The sequence below is a fragment of the Plecotus auritus genome (assembly GCF_963455305.1).
Source record: "Plecotus auritus genome assembly, chromosome: 1".
In the NCBI taxonomy this organism is placed as follows: Eukaryota; Metazoa; Chordata; class Mammalia; order Chiroptera; family Vespertilionidae; genus Plecotus; species Plecotus auritus.
In genome coordinates this window covers 193,299,162-193,317,531 of record NC_137770.1, presented here as the reverse complement: position 1 = coordinate 193,317,531, position 18,370 = coordinate 193,299,162, and the positions used below count along the sequence as shown (strand labels likewise).

Genomic DNA, 18,370 nt, shown 5'->3' with positions numbered 1-18,370 from the left:
CAGATAATAGGTCTTAGGAAAATTCTATTTAATCTTCTACAGACGATGGATTCTGTTAAAGAAAAAACTAGGTGGCCCTTTTGTTCAGCCAGGCACATTGGTTGGCATTGTCCTAGGGATGGGGGTGAGTTTGGGAAAAGGGGCTCAAGAGTGCTGACATTTTCTAATTAAAAGTGTGAGAAGAATTTGGAGTTCCAAGCAAGCCTGGAGAGATGGCTGATACAAAGGAGACAGAGGAGCCAGCAAGATGGAGAGAGACCAGGATGTGATGTGAAGTGGCTGGGCCAGTGAGACATATCCCTGTCATGGTTTGACCAAAAACACCTTTAAGGACAGGGGTGTTTAAGACATGAATGTTAAGTGGCATTCTGTGATGGGGCTGTGGCAGTGGGCTCCTGCCCTTTGAGTCACAATCCTCTGTAAAGATTCTGACTAGTAACATAACTCTTTGCTGCTGGAGGGATCAAGAAGGGGCCTGCCACACTGGTCACAAGACACAGAGCAGGAAAAATGGGTCCCCCAGAAGTAACCTGGGAAGACAAGTCCCCCAGGATTTGTAGAAATCTTGGAAAGGGCATTGACATTCCGGGGGATACAGAAGAAGGCCATTTTATCCAAATCTCGAGGAGCAGAGTAACCAGCTGACACCAGGAACAGATGTTTAAACTATTCTTGCAGCATCACCTTCTAACTGAATATCCATTCTGGGCTTTAATTCTGGCAGGAATGCTCTCTTGTGTAGTCCCCAGCTCCACACCTAGAAGAGCGATTTTCAACCAGTGTGCCATAAGAATTTTTAAAACATGCAATACCTGACTATTTAGTCAGGGGCACTCACCTCTTTTCCCATAGATTATCAAATTAAAAAAATGACAACAGCCAACACAACAATAGCATAGGAGGCTTTTTAAAAATAAACTCTTGAACTCTACTACAGGAGATTCTGATTCTGGGGTGGAACCCAACAAGCAGCATTTTGACTAAAACACCCAGGTGAGCCCTGGCAGGGTGGCTCAGGTGGTTGGAGCGTCATCTCATGCATAAAAAGTTTGCGGGTTTGATCCCTGGTCAGGGCGTATAGGAGAGGCAACGGATGGATGTTTCTCTCTCATCTCTCTCTCTCTCTAAAAATCAATAAGAAGCATATCCTCGAATGAGAATTTTTAAAAAGCACACCAAAGAAGAAGAAGAAGAAGAAGAAGAAGAAGAAGAAGAAGAAGAAGAAGGAGAAGGAGAAGGAGAAGGAGAAGGAGAAGGAGAAGGAGAAGGAGAAGGAGAAGGAGAAGGAGAAGGAGAAGGAGAAGGAGAAGGAGAAGGAGAAGGAGAAGGAGAAGGAGAAGGAGAAGGAGAAGGAGAAGGAGAAGGAGAAGGAGAAGGAGAAGGAGAAGGAGAAGGAGAAGGAGAAGGAGAAGAAGAAAAGAAACATGACACTCAGGTCATTCTGATGCAACTGCATTTTGGGAAATATTGTTATTAGTAGCAATAAGATTTTCTTGATACCCTCACAAAAGCTAATTTAACCCAGAATATAACTGAAATAGGAGTAATGTCATTTGCAGCTTTGAGTACTCCTCCGCCTGGTTTCATATCCTTAGGCTAACCGCCCACCAGCTCTGAGCAGGGAGGAAGCTGGTGTGAGGTCTGATGAACCCAGGAGGTGGCCCCACTCCTAGAGGCCAAGTAAGTGGAGCGAGACAGCAGCAACTGTCATATAGAAGAGTTGCCCATAATTCACATTTCCCCCCTGAACTCATCACCCCATAGAGAATTCTTATTAAGATCCTAGTGGTTTAAAAGAATTAAGATAGCTCCCTAACTTCACTTATAGCCAAGTAATAATATCGAAAAAACCTAGCCTCATTAATTTTTGTATGATAATAACATTTTCAGAGGAGCGTAGCTTATTTGGGGTTTTCTTCCCATAGAAATTAATTGAAAGTAATATTCAATTACAGAATCCAAGACCCAAAACAAAGACTGAATTAAATACTGTTTTCTTTGTGAACAGGGAAATATACCAAAGGGCTTAAGATACTGACGCTCTAGCACAGTGTCCAAAGTGATAAAGAAAAAATATATAAAGGACACGAATTGTTCTAAGTGGCAGAAAGATTGCAGAGATCCTTTGCATGATGGCCTGCCAGAATCTTAGTCTAGCAAAGGTTGTTAAAGACACAAGACATGAACAGGCAATTTTTAACTTAAAAAAGAAATCCACCAAGCTTATAGTGGAGTAGCTTCTCGACCTTGAATGACACAACATGACAATTTTATTGGCTGACCTTTCAAAAGAGAGAAGATCTAATTAGACACTCTGATGTGCAGGTTCCAAATTATGATGAGCAAGCAGGGGTCTCTAATCCCCCACTGCTCCAGCTAAGCATTTGGGAATAATATTGCTAATTAAAATGCAGCATTCCAACCTGAAAGCGAGCCCCCTGCTCCAGTCCATATTGGTTGAGCCTGCTGTTTCTGCTCCCACTCCCCAACACACTACCTACTATTTCCCACCATAGAGAGTTCCCTTATTACAATTTTCACTGTATTTCTATAACAGATGCAACGTGTTTACTTGGGTGCCTGGAGACTGACTCTCTTCAGGTGGGTAATCATTTGAATGATGAAAGTCAAGAAATCACTATAATCCCCACCTTACCTCCTGCACAAAATAAATTCCATGTGTATTAAAGATTTAAAGCTAAACAATAAACCCACAAAATACTAGGAAAACAAATGAGCATCTTTGCCACAGATTTTATAATAGTAAAAACCTAGCAAAACATTTTAAAACCTGACTATCCAGCAGTAGGGAACATGCTAACATAAATTAAGGTTTATTTGTGCAGTGGCATAATATGTGGCTATTAAAACAGCTCTTTAAAAAGAGGAGGTGCAATTCTACATTCTGTTTCTTTCACCAGGTGGGGGAAGTTTTCGGTCATTATTTCTTCAAATAGGTTTTCAGTATTTTACTCTCTCTCTTCTTCTGGCACCCCCATAATTCTGATGTTGGTACGCTTGAAGTTGTCCCAGAGTCTTCTTACATTATCTTCAACTTTTTGGATTTTTTTTTTGCTTTTTGCTTTTTCGGTTGAGTGTTTTTTGCTTCTTTGTATTTCAATTCTTTGACTTGATTTTTGTGTTCTTCTTGTCTGTTTTTGGGTCTCTGTATAATATTTTTTATTTCAGTCAGTGTATGTTTAATTTCTAGTTGGTCCTTTTTCATCTCTTCGAGGGTCTCGTTATATTTATCGGCCTTTTCTAGGATATTCTTAAAAAGCCTTATAACCGTGGTTTTGAATTCTATATCCAGTCGTTTGTTTTCCTCCATTTCTTTCGTTTGTGATCTGATTCTTAGACGCCGCATTTTCACTGCTTCCCTGAGTTGGTAGATTTGTGTGCTAGGTTTCCAATTTGGCCCAGTGGGTCTGCCTCCCCAGTTAACCTGAGGTGGACACTCTTGGTGCACACCTTTGTGGACTGTGTGTACAGCCTTGTTGTAATTAAGTCTTTATTGTTGTTGGTATCACTGGGAAGAATTGACCTCCAGGCCAGTTGGCTGTAAGGGTCAGCTGTGTCTATGCTGGGAGAAGTCCGGTGCTGGAGACAGCCTTATAGGATTAGACTTGCCAAATTGCAATAGCCTCTGTGCTCAGCTTGGATGGGGTGGAGTCTCAGTCTTGGCTTCCCATCAGCCTTGCCCTTGCTAGCACGTGTGTGCCTTCAGTCCTCTGCCTTCCCGGCTCCCGATTCTCCGCCCGAGAGTCCAGACTCCCCCCACAAGAGCGTGGGTCTCCGGGGGCTCGCCTGGAACTGGGGTTCACTGCAGTCAGAACTGGGGCTCACTTCAGTCAGAACTGGTGTTCAGTGCCGTCAGGAGCCTCTGACTCCCTTCTGCTAGGGAAAGCCTGTGGCAGCCCCCGTAGCCTTTGTGCGCACTGGCGCGAGCGGACTTTCAGTCTTCCGCCTTCCCCGGCTCCCGAGTCTCCGCCCGAGAGTCCAGACTCCCAATTCTACATTCTGACCTAGAAAAATGTCTATGACGTTGATAAGTGAAAAAGGAAATTAAAGTATGCATTAAACAAACAAACAAAAGAAATATGTGTGTGAGCATGCATAAAAGAAACCCTGGGGGAGAAATATACAAACCATTAACCTTTGTTCTACCTAGGGGTGAGAATATGGGACTTCTCTTTATATACTTTATGCCTTTCAGCATAGTTTGAATTTTTGCTACAGCAAGAAAGTACAGGCAGTGCTCTCAGTGGTCCCGGATCTGTCTCTTGCTTCAACAGTGTATGAACAGAAAAGACCCAGGGACGCCCCTTCTTCCAGCCCCCAGCCACTCTCCTGCGTCTCATCCAGTCACCACCTTCAGAACCACCTCGGGGACCAGCCAATACTGGCGGGGGGTGGGGGTGAGGAGTGGGGGGGGGGAACGTTTCTACCTTAACTCCTTATTGCCAAACAACCATGAGCTCCCAAATTTGTCAGAATTATTCCACCGAGATGGAGGCTGTGGTCAACCACCTGGCCAGCCTGCATCTGCGGGCCTCCCACACCTACCTCTCACTGGGCTTCTATTTCGACCCTAATGATGTGGCTCTCGAGGGCAACGGCGAGGGCAAGGGCATGGGCCACTTCTTCCACGAGTTGGCGGAGAAGAAGCGCTGAGCATCTCTTAAAGTTGCGAAACAAGCGTGGTGGCCGCGTTCTCTTCCAGGGCGTGCTGAAACCTTCCCATGATGAGTGGGCAAAACTCAGGACGCCATGGAAGCCACCCTGGCCTTGGAGAGGAGCCTAACCAGGCCCTTGTGGAGCTGCATGCTCTGGGTTCTACCCGCGCAGACCCTCGTCTCTGTGACTTCCTCAGAACCACTTCCTGTATGAGGAGGTGAAACTCATCAAGAAGATGGGCGACCACCTGACTAACATCCGCAGGCTGGCAGGCCCCCAGGCTGGGCTAAGCGAGTTTCTCTTCGAAAGGCTCACCCTCAGGCACAACAAGGAGTCTTTGGAGCCCAGAGGCCTTTGAGAGGCCCCTCTGCAGTCCCCTGGTGTCTGGCTCTTACCTGAGCCCCTTCCCGAACTACTAGCCATTCTTTTAACGACCCTGAAGCCCCCCCCCCCCCCATGCATTGGACCAAATGAAAGCAATAAAGCTTTTTGCAGCAAAAAAAGAAAAGAAAAGGAAAGAAGGAAGGAAGGAAGGAAGGAAGGAAGGAAGGAAGGAAGGAAGGAAGGAAGAAAGAAAGAAAGAAAGAAAGAAAGAAAGAAAGAAAGAAAGAAAGAAAGAAAGAAAGGAAGAAGGAAGGAAGGAAGGAAAGAAGGAAAGAAAGAGGCAGAGGCTCCAGGGAACCAGCAGCCTCGGCGTCTGGTATCCAGAGCTTCGAGAATTGGGTGGTGCTGCTCCACGCTGGAGTTGCTGCGCCGCCCCGATCATGGTGTTCTACTTCACCAGCAGCGTTAACTCATCTGCTTACACTATTTACATGGGAAAGGATATATATGAAAATGAGGATCTAATAAAGTATGGCTGGCCTGAAGATATTTGGTTTCATGTGGACAAACTCTCTTCGGCTCATGTATACCTTAGATTACATAAGGGGGAGAACATAGAAGACATTCCAAAGGAAGTATTGATGGACTGTGCCCATCTTATGAAGGCCAATAGCATTCAAGGCTGCAAGATGAACAATGTTAATGTGGTATATACACCGTGGTCTAACCTGAAGAAAACAACTGACATGGACATGGGACAGATAGGCTTTCACAGGCAGAAGAATGTGAAAATTGTGACAGTGGAGAAGAAAGTAAATCAGATCTTGAACTGATTAGAAAAGACCAAAACGGAGTGGTTCCCAGACCTAGCAGCAGAGAAGGAATGCAGAGCCCGGGAGGAAAGGAATGAGAAAAAAGCCCAAATTCAGAAAATGAAAAGGAGAGAAAAGGAAGAGATGAAGAAGAGGGAAATGGACGAACTTAGGAGCTATTCATCACTAATGAAAGTTGAGAATATGTCTTCAAATCAGGACGGCAATGATTCAGATGAATTCATGTGAATGGAGAGATGGACCTTTTAAAGATGTGAATTTAGGGACAATTGCAGACGTTTTGATGTCATCCATGTTCTGAGTTACGTAAAACAAACCACCTCAGTCAATATCAACTTGGGAGTTCTTTTTAAAAGGTGTTCCTTTTTTTGCTGACAGAAAAGGATCAGATGTGTGTGTGTGTATGTGTGTGTGTGTGTGTGTGTGTGTGTGTGTGTGTGTGTGTATATATATATATATATATATATATATATATATATATTAGATATAGTTGGACTTGAAGATGGCATATAACTTTAGGAAAGTGAAAATATTTTTGCCCGAACATGTCTTGGTAGCTCACAAAAGTTGGCTGCCCTTTTTCTTGGGATAGACTTTAGAACGAACTACTCTGAAAAGTATTTCTGGTACTGTGGTTGATCCCTGCAAACAGGTGTCTTAAAAAGCTTTTTATAGTCTTAAAATAGCTTCACTTCTATTAAGGAGAATGTATTGGTGAGCAAGATATAGGAAATGTTCCTCTCACGCTTGATATCCTGATTAGAAAAAGATGGTAGTGGGTTTTGAAGATGATAGTGATATTTTCATTCTTGTTCCATTGTGTTGTCTGAGTCAACTGGCAGAGTTGTCCTCAGCAATCAGCTTGCCCTAGCTTCCACATTCTACATCCTTATTGTCTGAGTGAGGGCCTCCTTCTAGGAACCATCAGACTTAAAGAAATAGTTGGTGTTAATCCAGGTCGGCCTTGTGTGGCAGTTTTTACCAAGTAACCCAGGCCACAGAGATTACAGCTTCCAGGCCCTGGACTCATGTCTCTGCACTGAGGGGAGAAATCGAAGGGGGGCTCTATGAATCGATGTAGGTTACCTGGTTTTTGTCTTGAAATACAGCATAAAGCAAAAGTCCACGTTGTAATTATATTTTTAAAAAGAATTAAGCATTTCACTAGCCCGCCAAATAATTTGTTTATTTACCCTGAAATAATATTTATTTTGAGTTGTAACCCCAGAGTTCAGATTTCTCCATTGTAGACTCAGTAACTTATTATGTAACAGGACTACTCACTCAAACCACCTGCTTTCCAGTGTGATTCTGAATAGAAGGTATACTTTTATTGAAGTGTGTAAGAGAAGCCCTGCAGAAAGAAACAAAAGAACAAAACCTGCAGGCTAGGATGCATACAAATTCACGTTTAACCACACCCAGAACTGTATGTGCAGCAATCGTACTCTTGTTCTAGCCCAGCAACAGTGACCTCCAACAAATCTATCTGTAATAGCACCTTGGGACTGTGGCTAAAACCAGAAGACTTCAGTGTTTCTATTTATCTCAAGTTGGGTTATGGGGTTGAACTGGAAAACTCCCTGAGGCATAAGTTGGCCAAATTTTGAGACAGAGTATGGGAGACAATTCCAGAAATTAATTGTGTGCGTGTTTGTCTAATGATATTCAGCCTGGAGTTCTGTGATTTAAATATATAATAATAAAGAATATTTTTTAATTTGGAAGGAAAGTACAGTAGAATCACAACATTAAAAACATTTAGTGAAACATTCATGAATACACAAAACCAATATGTTATATGTCAATTATACCTCAATTTTAAAAATAAAAATTATACATTTAAATTATTAAGTCCCTCCTTGCCCAGGGTGAAAAAAGGGAGAGAAAAGGTCATTTAAATAGTGCAATCACAATGAAGGTAGAAGAAAGGAAACGGGAGCTAAATGGTAACGGAAGGAGACTTGACTTGGGGTGGTGAACACACAATACAATATCCAGATGGTAAATTGTAAAATTGTATGCCTGAAACCTGTATAGTTTTATTAACCAGTGTCACCCCAACAAATTCAATTAAATAGTGCGACCACAGTTAAAAGCACAGAGCACAGCGAGCAACAGCATTGCAGCCAGGCTGCCTGGGTTCACATTCCAGCTCTGCCACCTTCTAACTGTGCAAGTCACTTAACCTCCTTGTGCCTCAGTTTTACTATTTTTTAAAATGGGTATAATAATAGCAAACACTTCCTGGGATCAGTGTAAGGATTAAATGTGTTAATACATGTACAAGTGTTTTAAAAAGTGCCTAACAGGATTAATCTTCAATAAAGGTTCTTATTATTCTACTAGAGGCCCAGTACACGAAATTCGTGCACAGGAAGGGGGTCCCCTCAGCTTGGCCTGCACTCTCTCCAATCTGGGATCCCTTAGGACCTCTGGCTCCTAACTGCTCACCTGCCTGTTAGGTGATCCTCCTAATTGCTCTCCCCTGACAGCCTGTTTGCCCTAACTGTTCTCCCCTGTTGGCCTGATCCCCCTAACTGCTCTCCCCTGCCTGCCTGATCGCCTCTAACCTCCTCTGCCTTGGCCCCGCCAACATGGTTTTGTCTGGAAGGACGTCCAGAAGGTCGTCCGGAAGATGTTCAGTCTAATTAGCATATTACCCTTTTATTAGTATAGATGCCACCTCGTCCTAGAATGCAGGTTGTTCCCAGGTTTTCCTATCATGGAAGGGGAGCCCGCAGTAGCATCCTGGGTTCTGACCAGGGCTTATGGGCTTGTGCTTTATCTCAGCAGATGCGATTCCTAGTAGAAGACTCTTGGATGTACCCTGAACATTTCTGTCGAATTTGCCAAGTCATCCTCCAAAAATGTTGAACCACTTTAAACTCCCACCAGCAACCATGCATGTGCCTTCCATCCCACTTCGATGCCAATATCATTGATTTCTCCCTAGAAGTTTCCCTCCCGTCAGCCGGCATTGCTTGGTATTTGAGCCAACCTCATTATTCAGCTGGGGACTTGATTTCCCAAGATAGAATTATGGAGGAGGAAAAAGAGTTTTCTTCTACCTTTCTGAGTTCTTAGTGGAGGTCCTTGTAATGAAAGACAGATCACCAAGAGAAAAACCAAAGTTCATTAACATGTGTACTTCGTGTATATGTGGGAGATCCCAGGGAAAAATGAGTAACTCCCCAAGGTTGCTTAGAATGCAGATTTAAATACCTTCTTCCTAGGGAAAGGGGACAGGAGATGTAGATATCTTAGAGGAGAGTAGATGATTTTTAGGAAAGATGAATGGGGGTGGGGAGAAATAGTTTGTAACAAAGTTTGGGTGTGATGTCAACTTCTACTCTCCTGTCCTGTGACAGGAGTCAGTCTTCTCTGCCTGATGATACTTCTCCCATCAAGGGGACCTATGACATTTGAACTCCTTTGGGGGGGGGGGTCCGATTTTAGGCAGATCAGGAGACTTCAGTGAAAGCCTCTGCATGCATTTGCTGTTTTTCAAGTATCTGCAGCTCAAGATCATCAATATAACAACACAGCATATGTTGGGGTGGCATGTTCTCTGACCTTCAGAATAAACCCAGCAAAAGCTTCTTTCCTCTCTTAGATGACTTGCCACAGTAGCGTTATTCCCTGGAGATGGTATTCTGACCAGACCTTCCTGGGAGTGGTCATAACATACCCTGGGCTTGTAGAAAGGTGTGGACCACATCACTAAATAAACCAGGGGCAGTTTTCTCATCTTGTGGAAAGGGAGATAAAGTTATGATAGTTTATCTCCCTTTCCACAGGTTTCTTGCGGGCTTGTGTCTCTGCTGCCTCCCCCCTCTCCCCCCCCACCCCGAGCAGCCCCAGTGCCTTGGCCTCGGGCCTTGGGGCTGCTGGGTGCCAGGCCTGTGGGTTTGTGTCTCCAATCTGCTCCCCCGCCCCCGCAAGCCCCAGGTCCACGGTGGCGGGGCTTGGGGCTGCTGGGTGCCGGCCTCCCTGCAGGTTTGTGTCTCCCATCTGCCCTGGCAGCCCCAGCACCACCTGGCCACTATGGGCCTCGCCATCTTGGTTGGGTTAATTTGCATAGTCACTCCTGATTGGCTGGTGGGTGCGGCTTGGGGGTAGCATAGTGATGGTTAATTTGCATGTTTCTCTTTTATTAGTGTAGATTAAAGGAATGAATGCACCACATTTTCCCCCTTATTTGGTTTCAGTTCTTATGCCTCTCATAGTGTGAAATCTTACTGGATTTCATAAGTTTGTAATATTTAGAGATTGATATTTTTAATACAAAATGCCCCTAAACACAAGTCAACTACTCTTAGCAATCAGTCAAAGAAATAATGGTTTGTTTTAAGGCCAGAAGCCAAATTAGCTGTGTTAGAGTTATGAAAAAATAGTCTGTCTGCCTTCATTGTGGCAGCCACTCTCAGGACTAGCAGCAGAAGAAACCCTGCCACAGGGGCCAGAGCAGGTGCCACCAGGACAAGGTGCCATCTTAGAGCAGCACAGTGAATGCCACAAGATGAATGAAAGACACCTAGTGCTTAGAGCATAAGTTGAAATGCCCTGCAGATTTCTCAAAGGCATTGGAATGAAGCTTGAGTTCCCATGGGCATTTTGGATACATTAAAAGGTAGAATATTAAATTTGCCTATGAACTCGGATCTGGGACTTGAAAGAGTCCATCATATACAAAAACAGGTGGGAAGGGAATCCTGAAACTATTTCAGTGACTGCTCCAGCCAATGGAAAATACCCATTTTATTGAGGAATTAGTATATGCTACAAAGGCATTTGCAAATCTGGGTATCCTATCTAATAAAAGGGTAATATGCAAATGAGCCATCACTCCATCACAAAGATGGCGGTGCCCATAGCCACAAGATGGTGGCGCCCAATCCTCTCAGGCCCGCCAGAGTACCCCAGTCCCGGGGGGCGGGGCAGCAGCCGAGAGTGGGCAGTATGAGCGGCCTGGCAGAATGCTTGCTTCGTCGCTGTGGCGACAAAGCAAGTGTTCCGCGCCTGGCCGCGGATGGCCCTCTGGGCCGCAGAGAGCCTCTGAGCAGTGGGCGCAAAGCGGCCAGGCCCTGCAGAGAGCTACTGGTACATGGATTTGTGCACAGGGCTACTAGTTTTTTAATATCTCCAGAGACAGTCCTCAGAAATGTTAAGGGGTCCTCTGTAGACTCGGAGAAACTTAGCATTCAGGCATTTGATCATCCAACAAATATTTATGCTCCAAATTGTAAAACTATACTGAAAAATATTCTGGAAGAAGCTCCCTTAGGGACACCAGAGAGAATCTGGAGAAACAGGTGCCCTGACTGAGGAAAGCTGGACATTCCAAAGTACCCACCCAATTACACTGCCTGGTCAACAAACCCAGACTGGACATGAACTAGTGGACCTGCTCCTCATCCTCCACCCTCAGCAGCAACCTTCCTCCAACCCTTGAAAGGTGCATTAGTTTTAATTAAGTATATGGAAAAGCCCCTGTACCAGTAAATGTATAAGCAAATTTTTAGTTTTAAGTATTACTTTGGTTTTTACTGAATTACTGAAGCAAGAGAGATTCTGAAATAGTCTCTTATTAGGGGAAGTGGGTGTCTATTTTTTAGCTTGCAGGTTGGGCTTAGAGTTCTTAGGGTATCAAAGTCAGGTGCATTTTGGATTGACTGATTTAAGATAAGGGTCAAGGCAAGCAAGAAGCAAGGCATTCTGAGGTTGTCAATGCAGAACCAATGAGATAGTTGTTCCGTTTTTCACTCTTGAATAATCCTATATAATAAAAGGCTAATATGCAAATAGACCAAATGGCGGTACAACCGGGATAACCAAACAACCAAACAACTGGTTGCTATGACGTGCGCTGACACCTAGGGGGCACGCACAGAACATGGTGGGCATTGGCCATGGTGGGATGGTGGAGCAGGGGAGCAGGGGAGCAAGACCAAGGCGGGGCACCAGTCGCTGTCCTCAGGGTGAGCCTCTGGTGGTTACTGAAAATTCTTTGCTCCCACGCTCCGCAGTCTGCCTGGCACTCACACCCGCTGCTGGCACCAGCCCCATTTGCACCCACTGCCAGTGCCTAGCACCAGCACAGATCACTCGGCGTTGTCAGTGGGTGCAAGCTGCAGCTGCTGGCCCCAATCGCCCCTCAGGGCTTCTCCCCCTCCCCCTGCTCCTGAGGGGCGATGAGGGCAGCAGCCACCGCTAGCACCCGCTGACAGCGCTGGCCCCACCTGCACCTGCTGCTGGCGCCAGCCCCAATCACTCCTCACCATCAGCAGGTGTGAGCAGGACCTGCACCATCAGCACATGGGAACAGCAGCAGTGGGAGTGGGGCTGCGTAGGATGAGCCGAGACCCGCCCCTGTGCCCACCGCAGCAGTCCACAGTTCCTTTCAAGGTGCACAACTTTGTGCACTGGGCCCCTAGAAATCATAATAAAGTCTGTGCATTAAACCTAAGAACTAGAACAGTCATTCCCATAAATTACTGTAGCTCTATTTTTCAACTTACATTTTTAAGTATCCAGAAGACAGATCTGAGCCTCTTTCTTTGAACCTTGCCCCCCAAAATCCACCATGTGCAATTATATATTTATCAGGGCTTTTAAATTTAGTTTGCAATGGATGTAGTTAGGATTAGCTCTGCCAAGTATCTTTGACGGTTCATATGAAGACACCATCCATCTCTGAAGGGATCTTTCAAGAATAAGACAACAAGTTCTAAACTAATTTACTTCTTTAGAACCCATCTTCAGGAATCTGTAACGAAACATGGTACAGCTTATAGCTGTGTTATATGTGCATAAAATGAAGACCCTCCCCTGTAAATTTATTAGAAAAGGCAACCATGGGCACCAGGAATGGAGTCTCTGGATTTGATGTAACTCAGGGAAGCAAAGGAAAAAAGGTGAAGAAGCAAATGGCAATCGACCTTGATATGGAGATGCCAGATGCTTATCCATCATCAGCATGGACTTTTCCTTCCACAACCACCCAACCAGAGGTCCCTTTCCATACACATATCTCAACTCACATGTGACTTCTTCAGGATGTCTTCTCCATTTCTTTTTTCTTTTCAGTTTTAATAAATCTATTTCTTCCACATTAAAATTTTGTGAAGTGGCCAAATACAGATTTGACCTTGGGACATCTAGACCATGGAATTTGTAAAATCTTCCTTTTTTAATGGATTTTATAAGAACCTCAGACATCTCCATTCCATTTGACTGGATCTTAAATCCAAAACAGGAAGTTTTCTAAATCAATAATTTATCCAGTGTATAGTTAAAGAAAAATATAATGATTCATTTTTCTGGCTTTCTATTCCCCACCCCCAAAAAGCCATCTCTCTCCAGTGATGAGGTAAGGACTTTGGACAGAAGGCAAACTGCTCCTCATCTGTTGGCCTCACTATACCTGAATAAAAATAAAACCTACATTTTAAAACAGTGTGCAAGGAAGGTGATATGGAGTGATGAACAGTGCTATTTTAGGTAGATGGTCTGGGAAGATATCTATAAAAAAGATGTCTTTTGAACAGAAACTGATGAGCAATGAGGAAGAGAAATGTCTGGAATAAAGAAAATAATCAACCTCCTGTCTAGTTAATTTGCTCATTTCTTAAGCATCTCTCCCTCACTTTCTCCCATGATTTTGATAGAATCATTTTCTTTTGTTTCTCTCTTGCCTTTCTGACCCAGCTGTCCATGCCCCTCACTGCCTCCCTGGGGCTCCAGAGAGCCTCCTCCCCAACCCCCCCCCCCCCCCGCCCCCCCAGGTCCTCCAGGGTCTCTGGTGGTAGAGATGTTTTAAGTGCTGATTCATCCTCATGGACAGTTCCAAGAACTCACTAGCCTTCCACAGACTTTCCACAGACACTGCAGGTTTGTCCTGTCTATAACCAAACTCAGTATCTTCTCCCCAACCCTATCCAAACCTAAAAACCTTCAGTATTTTCCACCTGGACTATAAAAATGTCGCAATTGGTTCTTTTCCCTCCAAACTCTCCCGAAGCCGATTCATACTCTATGATGTTGCTGGAGGGCTCTGATTATGGCACTTCCCTGTCCAATAATTTCACTGGTTTCCCACTGCCTACAACAGAAAGTCCAAATCTGTGAGCCCCGACCTATGTCATTTCAGCTTCGTTTCCAGCAAAACTCACCACAATCTCAAGCCTTTGCCCCACCAGGTTAATAACCATCCCCAAATCCCAAAGTTCATTGTCATCTTCGAATATAATAATCTTCAACTCCAATGCAGCCACAAACTCTCATAAACACTCCCTGGATATTCTAATTGCAAAAGAAAGGCATATCTATTATTGAAAATAAAGAAAAAAAATCTAATGAATAATATTGAAATCACTACCTATAATCCTACCACCTACTACTATCTACTGATAAGTATTAATTGAATATCTACCATGTGCAAGAGCGAGATAGAGCTAGATACAGAGGAAGTAGAAACTCTTAAATACATTTGAATGAAACCAGGTGGCAGGGACTTTTCATATGCTGTTCCCTCTCTCTGGAATATCCTTAGCCCCTTTCTTATATGGCAAACTTCTCTTATCCTTAAAGATTAATTTAAGCCTCTCCTCCTTTATGAATCTTTCCTGATTTCCCTCATATTGAGCTGATTACCATTTGATTTTATCACTCTGTACCTTGTATAGTCTGTCATGTTAGCCCCTATTACACCCTATTAAAGGGTTGTTGTTTTTTCTCAAAATTTTTATCTGTTTTTATTTATTTCAGAGAGAGGAAGAGAGTGATAGAAACAATGATGAGAGAGAATCATTGATCGGCTGCCTCCTGATCATATTGATCGAGCCAGCAACCTGAGCATGTGCCCTGACTGGAAATCGAACCGTGACCTCCTGGTTCATGGGTCAACACTCAAGCACTGAGCCACACTGGCTGGGCAATTAAAGAGTTTGACTATGTGTATCTTTCTCCTCTTCTAGTCTATGAAACTTTGAGGCAGAGAACCATGGTGACCATATCCAGCCCTGACACACAGCAGGCAGGCCCTTGAAAAACATGTTACTGACTCACGCTTCACAGAGCTTGTTTTGAGTCAGAGAAACCCAAGTGATTTCAGTAGCTGCAGTTCCATTTGACAAAAGCTATGTGTATTTTCCAAACACCTCTTCTTATCTTAAAGCATTTCCCAGGTCATGTTTTAAATGCAATAACATTTATAACTCATTTTAATGGACATGTTGCACAATAAGCAAGTCCTACTAGATACCAAAGCAAATTAGGAGTCATTTGGTAGAGTTTATACTCCCACTGAGCCTGCTAAAATTATTTAGCCCTTTCTTCTCACTAAACTCTGCCAGTTTCAAAGCATTTAAAATAATCGATTAGCTAATCCTTGCAGCACCTCTCTGGGCTTAGCCAGTGCTCTCAAAACAGTATATATATAAAACAGCTATTCTGTGAAGCAGTTTGATTATCTAATGATGCATAGCACCTGAGCCATCAGCAGCCTGCGCTCACGGGTAAGACACCAGCACAAAATTCTCGCATCACCGGGACACCCTGCTTTTAGCCCTCACCATCTGAAGAAATTCCACAGACTTGAGGTAGGATTACCAGAGCTAAAGCCACCAGAATTATCTATGGGAAACAAAGTGTCATTTCCACAAGCAGGAATATATGGTGCACTGGCAGGAGGGGGCACACATAACGTGAACACAAAGACAGCTGCACAAAGTGTAGAGGAGCTAAGATGACTGCCTTGTAATTGCCTGGGCCTTACCAGTAAGGGAGCTACTCAGTGTAAACTGAAGGGAAATGAAAAATTTTATTACATACATATATATTTCTATTTAAACTAATATAATAATTAACATTTTTGAGTACTCATACATATTCTCATAACAATTCTGTGAAATAGGTAATACTCTCCCCACTTTAAATTTGAGAAAATGGAGGCCCAGAGTGGTTAAATTATCAAGTGAGGGGGATGTACTCAAACCTAGATCAATCTGACACCAAATGGAAAATAACCATTATACCACACTACTTCCCAGTAACACAAGCATTCATTGTACTGTTTTACCCATCAAGGGTCCCAGCGAGAAACGGATGGCACATTCCAACTGAAGACCTTAAGGAAAGTTTAATAAAAGGCCTGTCTACAATGGAGTAGGGAAACCTCAAGGGACAATGTAGTTGGGATCAGTGGTCTGTTCCTGTTAATACCCATAAGCCTAAAAGGGCAACGGGGCTGCTGGAATTTGGAAACAAAGAGGCTGTGTGGAGAGGGACATGTTATAGAAACTGTAAGCTAGTCCAGAAATACAGCCAAGGCACTGGACAACACAGAGGGGAAGGGCAATAAATACACAGGCCTCATTCCCTTCCCTCCCTCTAATCCCTGCCAAAGTTCCCACTAGCCAAACCAACCTAGGGCCAAAAGGTGAGGTGGCCTGGTGAAGTAATCCAACCACGAGTGCACAGAATTCGGTGGAAAAAACTGAAAAGAGGATCTGAAAAAGAAAACAGGTTGATCAAACATGAACATAAGTGAGAATCATGGGCCATGAGATTTTTTTTTCAGAGTCAGCAAAAAGAGGCATAGAAAGGTATATTATTCCAAAGGATGAGAGTGGGAGGTGGAAAGAAAGAAGGTTTGGCTTAAAACATGATTTCTTAAAAATCACACTTAAGACTATAGAAAAATATATAATACTAGAGGCCCAGTGCACAAAATTTGTGCACAGGGGCAGCGGGGGGGGGGGGGGGGTCCCCTCAGCCCAGCCTGCACCCTCTCCAATCCGGGACCCCTCGGGGATGTCCAACTGCCAGTTTAGGCCCAATCTCCGGGATCAGGCCTAAACCAGTAGTTGGACATCCCTCTAACAATCCTGGACTGCTGGCTCCTAATCGCTCACCTGCCTGGCTGGTTGCCCCTAACTGCCCACCCCTACCAGCCTGATCACCCCTCACTGCCTCTGCATGTCATCCTGGTCACCCCTAACTGCCCCCCCCCCCCGCCAGCCTGGTCACCCCCAACTACCCCCCTCTGCCAGCCTGGTTGCCCCCAACTGCCCCTCTGCCAGCCTAGTCACCCCTCACAGCCCCCCCACCAGCCTAATTGCTCCCAACTGCCCCCCCTGCTGGCCTGGTCACCCCCAACTGCAACCCCCACTGGCCTGGTTGCCCCACACAGCCTGCTTGTTCAGTTGTTTGGTCATCCCTCACTAACCGCCCCTGCTGGCCTGGTAGCCCCACGCAGCCTGCTTGCTCAGTTATTTGGTTGTCCCTCACTAACCCCCTTGCCAGCCTGGTAGCCCCATGCAGCCTGCTTGTTCAGTCGTTTGGTCATCCCTCACTAACCCCCCTGCCGGCCTGGTCATAGGCAGCCTTGTGAGGGCACAAGGGTTAATTTGCATGTCACCTCTTTATTATATAGGATATCCTTAAATTAACTTTATGATAAATTAAGAATTATCAAAATATAACTGTAAGTTTGCTTATTTTTGTATGTGTTCGATCTGAAGGCTTGATGACTTAAAGGAAAAGCAAAAAAGTTGAATTAAACTATCCAGGGAAAATAACTGGACTGAAAAAGCATTCACTTTCAGCCGATCCTCCTTCCCCATATTTTCTGCTGAATAGTAAGCTCAGACAGTGCCAGAGCACAAGGTATAAAAGGCTCCCTTTTGGAAATGAGTGAAATCATGAGAACCGAGGAAGAGAAAATAGAGACAAAAACAACAAATGGAATACAAAAAAAATGAACAAATGAAGGTACCCTTTTATTAGAACATCAGACAAGGGATTGGCATATTCCTTGAATTTATTGAGCAGGTACCATATACTGAATAAATTTTTGTACCTATAAGTTCTTTTTCAAGTTTCACTTTATTGAATTTCTGTATAATGAGGAATAACTCTACCATTAAAGAACAAATGGACATTGAAACAAATGCCTACTATAGAATAATATTCAATTTGAGATTAAATACAGATGCTCCTCAATTTACAATGGGGTTACATCTCAATAAACCCATCATAAATTGAAAACATAGTAAGTCAAAAATGCATTTAATGCACCTCCCCTACCAAACATCAAGCTTTGACTACCTTAAACATGATTATAACACATTAGCCTACAGTTGGGCAAAATTATCTAACACAAAGCCCAAGTTATGATAAAGAGTTGGATATGTCATGTAATTTATTATGCATATTGCTTTCACACCAGTGTACAGTGGGAAATGGTAAATTGAACTATCATAAGCCAGGGACATCTGTACAGATATTGGCACAGTCCATTATAACTTTAAGACAACCTTTGACATTCAGAGGCAGAGTCTTTGCTGCCTTAAAATAATATTATGCAATCTGCTGAGAGAGCAGAACTCAATTTAAAAGCAAAGATGGGTAATGGGGGAATAAGGACACATATGTAACACCGTAATCAATAAAGAAAATTTAAAAAAAAAAGATGGGAAATAAAAAAAAAAAAGATGGGAAGATGTGCTACACTCTTCATGTTTTTTGGATCA

At 43.8% G+C, this 18,370-nt stretch overlaps 2 pseudogenes across 2 annotated transcripts; both read left to right on the top strand.

The window, feature by feature from the left end:
- Positions 1-4,473: 4,473 nt before the first annotated feature.
- LOC308241886 (ferritin light chain-like) lies at positions 4,474-5,035 on the top strand (annotated as a pseudogene). The gene has a single exon. The product of its transcript is annotated as a ferritin light chain-like (transcript).
- A 358-nt stretch (positions 5,036-5,393) lies between these two features.
- On the top strand, positions 5,394-6,062 carry LOC308245676 (coiled-coil domain-containing protein 25-like; annotated as a pseudogene). Its single transcript has one exon. The product of its transcript is annotated as a coiled-coil domain-containing protein 25-like (transcript).
- The last annotated feature ends 12,308 nt before the right edge of the window (positions 6,063-18,370 follow it).